The sequence below is a fragment of the Fukomys damarensis genome, unplaced genomic scaffold (assembly GCF_012274545.1).
Source record: "Fukomys damarensis isolate Sample0158 unplaced genomic scaffold, DMR_v1.0_HiC HiC_scaffold_19, whole genome shotgun sequence".
Classification (NCBI taxonomy): Eukaryota; Metazoa; Chordata; class Mammalia; order Rodentia; family Bathyergidae; genus Fukomys; species Fukomys damarensis.
In genome coordinates, this window is record NW_022900931.1 from 7,306,984 (window position 1) to 7,318,280 (window position 11,297).

Here is an 11,297-nt window from a genome sequence, read left to right on the forward strand (position 1 = left end):
TATATATATATATATATATATTTTAAGAACACTGTTCAAATACAAAAGATTTTGAAGCTGGTAGACATAAGAGTCCTTTTCATCAAATGCAAGTCAAAACCACAAGGACATACTACTTCATATCCATTAAGTTGGTTATTACAAAACAGACAAAAAGGGAAAATAAAGTGTTGTTAAGGAGGAGAAGTTGCATATAATTGATGTAAAATGGCCGGGCGTGGTGGCGCAGGCCTGTAACCCCAGCACTCAGGAGGCTGAGGCAGGAAGATCGCTGTGAGTTCGAGACCAGCCTGGGCTACATAGTGAGTTCCAGGTCAGTCTCAACTACATAGTGAGATCCTGTCTCAAAAAATCCCACAAAAAAACAAAAAACCAAAAATAATTGATGTAAAATGGTACAGTTGCTGTGGAAAACAGTTTTGTGGTTTCTCAAAAAGTTAAATGGAGAATTACCAAATGATCCAGCAATTTTACTGCTATGTATAAACCCAAATTATTGAAAGCAGGAACTTCAACTGATACTAGTATACCAGAGTTCACAGTGTTTGCCTTTTGCAATAGCCAAGAGGTAGAATCAACCCAAACATCTATCAGACTAACAAATGGAAAAGCAAAATGATGTATACTGTATACACAGTATGGAATATTATTCACCCATAAAAAGGAGTGAAGCTGTGATGTGTGCTACATTGTATATGAACCTTGTGATTATTATGCTGAGTGAAACAAGCCAGAAACAAAAAGAAAAATGCTGTATGGTTTCATTTGTATGAGGTTCCTAGAATAGGCTAATTTATAGAGAAAAGGTGAGTGTATATTATCAGCAATTAGGAGAATGGAGAGTTACTATACACTGGGTACTGAATTTTTGTTTGGGATGATGAAAACGCATTGGAGGATGATGATGAAATTGTGAGTGCACTAATGGTACTAAGTTGTGTACTTAAAGTTACTGAAATGATATATGATAGATTTCACCTCCATGCGCACAAAGAGCGCTCTCTCTCTCTCTCTCTCTCTCTCTCTCTCTCTCTCTCTCTCTCTCGTCTGGATATGTATACATGTGAGTGGGAATGGGAATAGGGAGGCACAAGTGTGGCACACTGGACATAGGCCCTGCGCACTGATTGCAGGGTTCAGGAGTGGTGGAGATGTTCTTTCTTGTACAGCAGTAACCAGCTAAGTCGTTCTGTTTCTTCTCCTGCAGCCTGACTTTTCTAAGCATAGGAAAGTGATTCCATCATCAAAGAAATGTTAAATTCCAAGAAACTTGAAAGTTGTTTTGGAGTAGTATTAGGTGACTGATAATGGGAAAATATATACCTTGCTATATACTGTTTGATTAAAAAAACAGTTAATGTGTTACCTATTTTGAAAATTCAAGTATTATGGTAAAAACAAAGATAAAAATGTTCATTTTATTTTGCTTAAAAATGGTCAACTGTTGTAAAGGTGTTCAAGACAAATTTGAGGTATACAGTTCTCCTCTTACTTACAACATCAGTAGGCAAATAGCTCCTTCCTGTAATTCTCCTTCCCATAATTCCAGAGGCTTTGCTGCATTCACCTCTCCACCTGTCATCTCTACAGGTAGCCACCTAATGGAATAAGAGAATCATGTAAAAGGATAGATATTCACTTGAAACCCACTTGAAAATTAAAGTGGGTTCTGCTTTGCAGTCTTAAAAAGCAGGAGCTACGCCTGCATGTGTGAAATTAACAGTCTGTTCTTGGTAACTATGAAGGATTGGTATCTCTGTGGATACTACAGATCTACAGATGATCCAGTCCCTTTATAAAAGGACGTAGTATTTGTATGTAACTTCAATATACCCTCCTGTTTACCTTAAATCATCTCTAGATTTTTATAATACTGAATTCAATGTAAATGCATTATTCTGCATTGGGTAGAAAAAAATTGTATAATTCAGTACACAATTGTTTTCAATTTTTTTTTTCTCATTGAGTTTATTGGTACATTTTAGGTATACAGTGCAGTTACATTCATCATTGGGATCTTGTACCTTTACATGACAGGTCTTACTTCTCATTTTTTCGCCTTACCCCTGCCCTCCCTTCACCCTCCCTCCCTTCCCTATTTACAAATACTTTATTTCCATTTTTTTCATTTTCTCATTTTTCTTTTCCCTTCTTTCCTTTCCCCTACCCTTCCCACTTCCCCTACACCTTTAGCCCTTTTCTTCCTATTTCAGATTGTCAATTATACCATTAGGATCTTATGTGCCATTATAGTTTTTCACACCAGAGAAACTATTCAGTATTTATACATGTGTGACTTATTTATTTCACTTAGGAGTATATCCTCAATATGTATCCATTTTCCTATGAATGACTCTAGTTTCTTATTTTTTATGGCTGAGTAGTACTTCATTTTATAGAAAAGCCAGTATCCAACTGATGGGCAAGTGGGCCATTTCCAAGTTTTAGCTATTACAAACTGTGCTGCTATAAACATAGGAGCGCATATATTACTGTGATATGATTCTTTTAATTCTTTTGGAATGATACCCAGCAGAGGGATGGCTGGGTCAAATGGAACCTCTAATCCCAGTTCTTTGAGGTATCTCCATATTGATTTCCATAGTGGTTGCACCGTTCTGCACTCCCACCAATACAGAAGGATTCCTTTCTCCCCACGACCCTGCCAACATTTGTTATTGGTTGATTTCTTGATAGCAACCATTCTTTGTGGGATGAGGTAGAATCTCAGTGTTGTTTTCATCTGCATCTCTAGAATGACCAATGATATGGAACATTTTTTCATATGTTTGCTTGATGTTTTTACTCTTTGTCTGAGAAATATCTGTTCATTTCAGATGCCCATTTTTGAATTGGGTCTTTATATTTGGGGGGGGGCTGTTTTCAAGTTTTTTTTCAAAAATTTTTTTTGTGATGCTGGGAATCAAACCCAGGGCCTTGCATATATTAAGCAGGCTCTACCACTGAGCTATTCCCTCAGCTCCATAGTTGTGAAACCCTTGACTATAGAGGACTTACTGACCCATGTTTGAATTTTATACACAGTGAACTAGATGCTTCCATGGCTTGTTATGGGGTCCTGGCAAATGAAGGCAAAAGTGTAGAATTTGAAACTCTTGTAAGTGGAAGATTTGAGAATTTAGGGTCTCCCCCCGCCAGAACTGGGGATTGAACTCAGGACCTTGAGCTTGTGAGGCAGGTGTGGTGCCACTGAACTAAATCCCAAACCTGAGATTTTAGTTTTATATTGTATTGTAAATGTTCTACTACCTTCCTGAGTACATTAGGTTGAATGTTGAGTTGACCAGTAAGGTTGCTAAGGTCTTCATTGTTTCCTCCTTCCCTCCCTATGTAGGATATGTGGTATTGCCTGCATTTCCTCTTGTTACTTTAATCACATGTTATATTGAAATCTCTATAAGTAAGACTTGTAACTTAGTGGTAGAGTGTGTACTTAGCATACACAAAGCCCCAGCACTGAAACAAAATAAAAAGCTGTACAAGTCAGACTGACAAATGGAATGGGAAGATTTTTGGTGGCTATAAAAGGCAGTGGAGTATATTGTTACCTGCAGATTTCCTAGTCTTTTTCTAGAATAGTGTGGGCTTCTAGGAATGCAGTGGTCTCTTGACTCATGAGACTCTGATAGTTCCAGCCTGTGGAGCAGTTTGAGAATGTTCCATGGACTGGCATTTCTGACCTCTTGCTGTAGTGGGCCATGTTTTTGTAATGCTCTCTTTGGGTGCAGAAGAGAGCAAACAGGAGTCACAGTAAGATTAAGATTTTTCCCCCATAGGTCTTCAGTTTAATGAAATATGTAACTGTACTGTACTGAGGCTGACTGCCTGGAAAGCACAATTCATTCACTTACTTGGAAATTATTTTTCCCTCCTTTTTTCTTTCTTTCTTTCTTTTTTTTTTTGTTACTGGGGATCGAACTAAGGACCTTGCACTTTCAAGGCAGGCGGTGGAACCACTGAGCTAAATCCACAGCCCTCCCTTCTTTTTCCATACTAAACCTCTCTAAATTTTTATTTCCTCTCTTTAAAAAAACTTTTTTGGTACTAGGGATCGAACTCTAGTTCCTCTTTGTTTTTGTTCTTTTTCTCTTTCCACTGATTTTGTTGCTTTATTCTTGCATCCCCTTTCTCCACATTAAAATGGGTCAGTAACATCCTTTCAGAAGAATGCTTATTTGAAAAAAGATCTTGCCTCATGCAGTGACCCTTGCCTGTATGTAATCACAGCTATTTGGGAAGCCAATGCAGGAAATGGCAAGTTTGAGGCCAGCCTGGGCAACTTAGTAAGACCCTGTCTCAAAAAACAAAGCAAACAAGGGCCGTATTTAGCTTAGTGATTCTGCTGCCTGCCTGGCCAAGTGCAAGGTCCTGAGTTCGATCCGCGGTACAAACAAAACAACAAAACAACAAAAAAAGCAAACAAACAAAAACAACCCTGAATTCCTCTGTAAAATTTTTTGGTGGGAAGTTTACTTTTGGAAGATGAGGATAGAGAATAAAAATTATTCTCATTCCCTGTAGAACGTAAGGAAAACTTCAGAGCTAAACTTCTAGTAGAGATCCTATATAAGTATAGATCTAGCCAAAAGCATTGAAAGTTATTGCTGTGGTTTTTCTGCTGTCCACCCTGCTTTTTTTTTTTTTTTTTTTGTACCAGGGATCGAACTTGGGGACCTTGTGTTTGCAAGGCATTTGGTGGCACCACTGAGCTAAATCCCCGGCCCCCACCCTGCTTTTTGATGATGGTAGGAATTGAACTCAGTGCCAAACAAGTGCTATACTGCTGAACCCAACCCCTTGCTCCACAGCCCACATACAAAGAGCTATTTCCAAATCTTTAGGGCATGTCTAATTAGGAAATAGATATTTAAACTTTTCTTCTGTTATAATTTCTAAAACAATTTCTGTCTCCGTAAAGCTGTGTGTTTAGTATGTAATAGAATAAATGCACTGATTGGACTGGTAATCAGATTCTGGTCCCAGTTTTTCTGTTACCAAGTCACTGGACTGTTAATGTTGCATTCCCTAGATGAAAATGAAGGGATTAGGATGTGTTAGAGCTGAAGTTCCTCCTTATAAAAGTTGAGTCATTCCAGGTTTTATGGTCTTTTTTTTTTAAAGCTGATAAAAAATTAAAAGAACTTTGCTTATATTACTGTTCCTATAAAAATAGCATTCATTTCAATATAAAGTGAGCTAGACTGGGATTCTAAAGGGGCTTAGTCGGTGGATGATTAAACCTTTATATAAGATGGTCTCATGTAGAAATCAAAGTACAGTACTTTCCCTGACAATTTAAGACTAAAATCCAGGATCTCATTTTGAGATTAATGCAAGAAATCTGTCTTTAGTTTGTATCTTGTTTCTGTTCACATATTTAAAAAATGTAACCTATCACCATGTAGGAGCTTTTTCTATCATAGTTTCCATTGAAATATTTTGCTTTAGTCATTCTCCCCTGAGTTCTTTTCCTGAGAATGAAAGATTGAGCTCATACCTCTGCACAAGATCTGGAGATATTTTAAGCTTGGCATGTTTAAACCTGGCAGACTTGATTAATATGTGGTCAGACCAGCACATTAGAACATTTTTAAAGTTCCTAGCCACAAAGTGTGTTTTAAATGAACACAAACATGTATAAAATTGATACTGAAGCCTGGAGTAGCCCAGATATCCAAAATGCTTCTTGCCCTGGGTGACTGATGTTCAGTGAGCCTCTTGCTGGCCCTTGTACATTTCTTCTGCTTTGAGCAGTGGCAAGGGCAGTCAGGAGAGGGTTTGCTCTTTTGGCACTCTGTTACCCTCTGCTTTCAGCAGGGAAAAAGGCTGCTGTTTTACTTCTTAACTCCTACCATATGAAAAGTTTCTGAAAATAAACTTTGGGTTTGTTATTGGATTTCTAAATTTGTAATTTCCACTATCTATTAACTAAAGCCAGTATAAATACCTGTCTATAGGATACATGCAAAATTGTGGGTCTATTTTAGTAAGGATTCCAGCCACAGTATCTAACTTATCACTTAAATTAATCCTCAGATAACGTTGTAGTTGGCATTGGTGAAGAGTTTTATTGTCAAGCAAAAACTAGTCACTAGGTGATTTCAGTGAATTCACTTTGTTTTGTATATGAATTGTTGATGTAATTGTATAGCAGATATTCATAAAAATGTAGACCATACATTAGGTTTTGACAAACAAGTTGTTTATACTAAAGGGAAAAATAATGCTAGTGTTATTCATTGTGTAAATTTGGGTCAGTTGGGTCTTCAGTCAACAAATATGTAGAGAGAACCTTTTATGTTCCAGGTATTGATAGATCTTACGGGGGTAAGAGTTGTATAAAAGATGATTCTTGTTCAGACAAGAGGAAGAAAAAAGGAAACTAGGGACAATAAATGGCTTTAACTGCTCTAATAAGAAACATGGATAAATGCTATGGGACTATGAAGAGACAAGTAGATTAATTCTGGGGAATTGGGAAAGACCAGAAAAATGTTTCAGTTGGATCTGAAATAATAATAACAAAAGTTCACACAATGACTATATTTTATGGAGTGTTCATTGTTTGCCAGGATTAATTTTACCCATCAGGAGAAAGAGGGAAGAACATTCCAGGAAGTAGGAGAAACAATAGAACTACCAAGAATTATGTGTCCCAGGAGGGTTTGATGTGCTTAGTGGGGAAGAGGAGGGAGACCTTTGGCCAGAGAAAGGCTAGTTAGATGGATTGGATTTGATTATGAAGGAAGGCTTTCCTGCCTATCAAAGCCAGTCTCACCAGTTTTTAGGTCCAGCTTTAGAGCATCTCTTGTGAAATCTTTTTTCCCCCTTTCTCAAAGCTTAGTGATTCTTCGTCGTCCTTTTTTTTTTTTGGTACTGGGGATCAAACTCAGGACCTTGCACTTGGGAGGGAGGCAGCAGAACCACTGAGTTAAATCCCTGTCCCCCGCCCCCTTTGTTTTTTTTTTTTTGAGACAGGGTCTCACTATGTAGTTGAGACTGAACTGGAACTCACTATGTAGCCCAGGCTGGTCTCAACTCACAACAATCCTCCTGCCTCAGCCCCCCAAGTGCTGAGATTACAGGCGTGCGCCACCATACCCTCGCTAAAAAACTGCTTTTTAACAGGGCAGTCCCACCCCTGGAGATTGAACCCAGAGCCTTCTAATCCCTAGCCCACATTCATTCATTTATGATACTAGGGTTCAAACTCAGGACCTTGTGCTTCCTGCACCACTGAGCTAAGTCCCTGGCCCCTTCCTCCCTCTCTCTCCCTCTCTCCTTCCCCTCCCCTCCCCTCCCCTCCCCTCTTATATTGGAGATGGAACTCAAGACCTTGTGCCTGCAAGGCGGGTACAGTGCCACTGAGCCAAATCCCCAGCCTTTATTTTTTACCTTGAGGCAAAGTCTCACTAAGTCACTAAATTGCCTAGGCTGGGTTTGAATGTTTGATCTTTCGGCCTCAGTCTTCTAGAGTGCTGGGATACAAGCCTGTGCCAGGATTATAGGTGTGTGCTATCACACCCAACTCACATTCTGTTTCTTGAACTCTTTAGTCTGATCTGTCCAGATGGTTTCTTAACTCCATAAGGACAGAATGAATCCTTTTTAGCACATGGTATAGTGCTGGGCACACTGTGGGTACTCAAGAAATACACAGTGAATGAATAAATATGGAGCATTTATAGATACAGATCTTTGAGATATCTCATCTGTAAAGATTGAGATAGCCTGTGCTTTTAAAAAAGGGCACTAATACCAATAACAATTTTCAGAGGTATCTAGATCAGTTGTCATTTGGAGGTAAAATCAGTTAATAAGATTACCTATCTCATTGAGTGGTTTGAGGATTAATTAGTAGCTTTAATAATACATTTAGAATAGTACCTGGCATATAGTAAGTGCTTGATTAATGTTTCCTATTTAATTCCACCTCTGTGGCATTTTTGCCAGTGACAGAGCTCAACCACTGTTGTGTGGAGAGGATATCACAAGCGCCAAGACCCAAGTTTGATCCCTGGTACCAAAAAAAAAAGAAAGAAAGAAAATTTCTTTGAAACCATATGCCCTTTCAGAATTAGAAGAGCTATTTAAAATGTATGAATTTTTATTTTTCTGTTTGTGTTTTAGTGATCGAAGGGTATGGTTGGCATGGAATTGAATTTCATCTATCTATGGGAATTGTAAGCAAGGTAGGTCCTGGGTTTATTTACTCTTCCCTGTATCCCTTTTCGGTCATGTGTTACCATTCTTAGTTATACTTAGCTAGAATAGATTAGGGAAAATAGTGTCTTCTTGAGTCTCATTCCTCATGGCCCAGTGATTTGCCACCATGGTTTATGTGATGTGTAGATCACATCTAATATCTTGTTAGAATGTTTTGAATGCCAAGAAGTAGCATAACAAGTTTAGAAATTTGGTAGTTGGGCCAGGGAAGCAGCTCACCAGCACAGCACCTGCCTGGTAACTGCGAGATCCTGAGTTCAATCCCTGGTACCAAAAAAAAGTTTGGTATTCATAGACTAGAAACCATGAATTTACGTAGACACATGCAGAAACATATACCAGTCTTTCTGATCTAATCCTTAATGGCAGGTGTTTTTATTAGAGCCATTATGTTGCCCAATCTGGGATGGTGGGAATTGACAGACTAGCTCACTTTTAAAATTTAGTAGCTAATGTGACTAGTAGACTCAATGCAATAAAAAGGCTTGATAGTAGCCAGACCATCAGTGGCAAATACAAATTTTGCTACTAATGACAGATCTGTTCACCTGTAACCACTAGTGTTTGATTTGACATACAGCATGCCCTGTTCCTATCTTAAGTTCTGAGACCTGAACAGAAGTACACCACATGAGACTTTGGCTCATCTATTTGTCTTATATATGTCAGATACCAACAAAAAGAGCTATAGATGGCAGCTTCACACGATTCTGTTGACCTATTTCTGTCTGAACATTTCCTATCAAAAATAGAACTACTGCTAGTTCATGTAGTTCAGTTTGCTGCCACCTTAACTATGTTGAGACCACTTTGTTCACTGGTGCGAGAGACACAGAGTGAACTTCATGGCCAAAACAACAGCACTTCTCACAGCCCCCCAGCCAGTAATCCTGTCAGCTTGCACATGGGGATCTATGAGTTGATGTCCGTTTTTGGAATCTTGCTGCACCTACACTTTTTGAGATTGGTTTTCTCTCAGTCACAAAGATAGGAACTTTTGTATTGCTACAAGGAAGAACAGTTGAGCCACTTCCTGTAGCAGAAGAGCATAGCTTTGGAATTGAAACTGCCTAGGAAGTGAGGAGAAAGGTCCATCTTCTGTAAATGAATTCCTTCATCATTACTTGGTGGCCTAAATTTTCCGGGTCTGATCTAGGTGGTCAGTCAGGAAATAATTTTTCTATTCTACCTTTCTGTTGGTGTGCTAATAAACAGGACTACTCTGTGGAATTACTGTAATTAATGGAAGAAAGAAAGACACTAACATTGATTGAATGCCTGCTAAGGACTAGGCATGTCACTGTGAACTTTCATGAATTTTTAAATTGGATAATGAATTCATTGATAATATAGTTTTTCAGGCCTAGGTGAATGGAAATTGTGAAGATCACTATCTTGCACTGTTTTGACCCTTATGTAGCCGTGTAGAGGAAATAGAGTTATATATTGATTTATTATTTTGTGTCTTTCAGAATATTGTCTTATGCTGAAGGAAAGACTAGGATTTTTTGTTTTTATCTTTTTGGGTTGCTTCTGATTGAGCCAAAGGCAGGGAGGAGACCAGCAGGTCTGAAATTAGAGACACCTATGCTGTTTTGGGAAGTTGAGACTCTTAACCTAGGATTTGCTAAAGTTGGTGCATCGAAGGTCAGGGTAGGTTAATATTTTCAGAGCTCACAGCATATGTGAATTGGGGTTGTTTACTGGTATTGTTGATCTCTGTATCTCTAAATGGAGTAAATAAAGTATAATAGTGCTGTTTTGGGAAACTTCTGCAGAAGTCCCCACACCAATGCAAATTAAATCTCAAAAAAAAAAAAAAAATCCCCATTTGTCTGTTTTAGCAAGCTGAGGGAAATGATTGTTACTGTGTTTGCCAAGGAGTTATCACACACTCTTAAAATAATTATAAATTTGATTTTCTGCTCTTAAACTTTCTCTTGAAATTCCCTTATGGGAGTTACCATCTTTATGTTCCTGAGTCATAGGCACTAATTTTGGGATAAGAATAGTTAAGTCTTTCCTAGGTGATACGAAATTAAGTTAGAATGTTCCTTCTCTAGTCTACAGTTAGGGTTTCCAAATCTATTGTCTTTTTACTCTTAAAATAGTTTTCATTGTGGTCTCAGTAAATTCTGTAGAGAATAATAAAGAGACACAGAACTGTCCTTTTAAGAGTCAAAATGGACAAATAAAAAAAATTTTATTTTGATTCTGTGAATCAAACCCAGAGCCTTTCATTTGCTAGGCAAGGGCTCTACCACTGTGTTACATCTCCAACCCTAGTTTTTTTTTTTGGTACCGGGGATTGAACTCGGGTCCTTGCGCTTGCAAGGCAGGCCACTGAACCGCTGAGCTAAATCCCTGGGCCTAGTATTTTTTAAGCTATCAAATTTTTCATTGTTATTTTCCTGTCTAGTGAATAGATCAGTGTACTTTTCCTCTTGGCTACTTGCCTTTCATGGTTTAGTAAAAAAAAAACCCTAATATAATTTTTCTTGTTTTGGCAAACAAAGACTCCTTTTTTAAAAACCAGCTTATTGAGAGATAATTTACCTACTAAAAATTCACCTATTTGAAGTGTAAAATCCAGTGATTTTTAGTATATTGGTGGTTTTGTGCAGTAATTAACTCACTCCAGTACTAAATTTCCAGCACCACAAAAAGATCCCTTGTAAACATTTTTTAACTTCTTTTGGAATTATCCACAAATTTTATTAGGTTCTTTTTTTGAGTAGGGGTTGAGACTTGGTCTCATTATGTAGCCCAGACTGGCCTCAAACCCACTATGATCCTCCTGCTTCAGCCTGCCACACACTGGGATTCTGAGCATGTGCTATCATGCCCGGCTAATTTTATTAACTTCTGCGTCAAATTTATTTTCTTCCTTCTGCAGTTTTCTACCACTGTATTGTGTGTCTTCTTTCCTCTTCATATTTGTATATTGGTTTCTTTTTTCTTCTTCCCCTTCTTCCTCTTCCTCCTCCTCCTCTTCCTCCTCTTCCTCTTCTTCATCTTTTTTTTTTTTTTTTTTTTTTTTTTTTTTTTTT

At 38.1% G+C, this 11,297-nt stretch overlaps 1 long non-coding RNA gene across 1 annotated transcript in view; it reads left to right on the forward strand.

Annotated features, from left to right (window-relative positions):
* LOC104854112 overlaps positions 1 to 11,297 on the forward strand; it is a 75,565-nt gene that overhangs the window by 31,796 nt on the left and 32,472 nt on the right. Inside the window, exon 2 of the long non-coding RNA XR_777974.2 lies at positions 8,152 to 8,213. This is a non-coding gene — a long non-coding RNA (uncharacterized LOC104854112). The remainder of the gene's footprint in view (positions 1 to 8,151; positions 8,214 to 11,297) is intronic.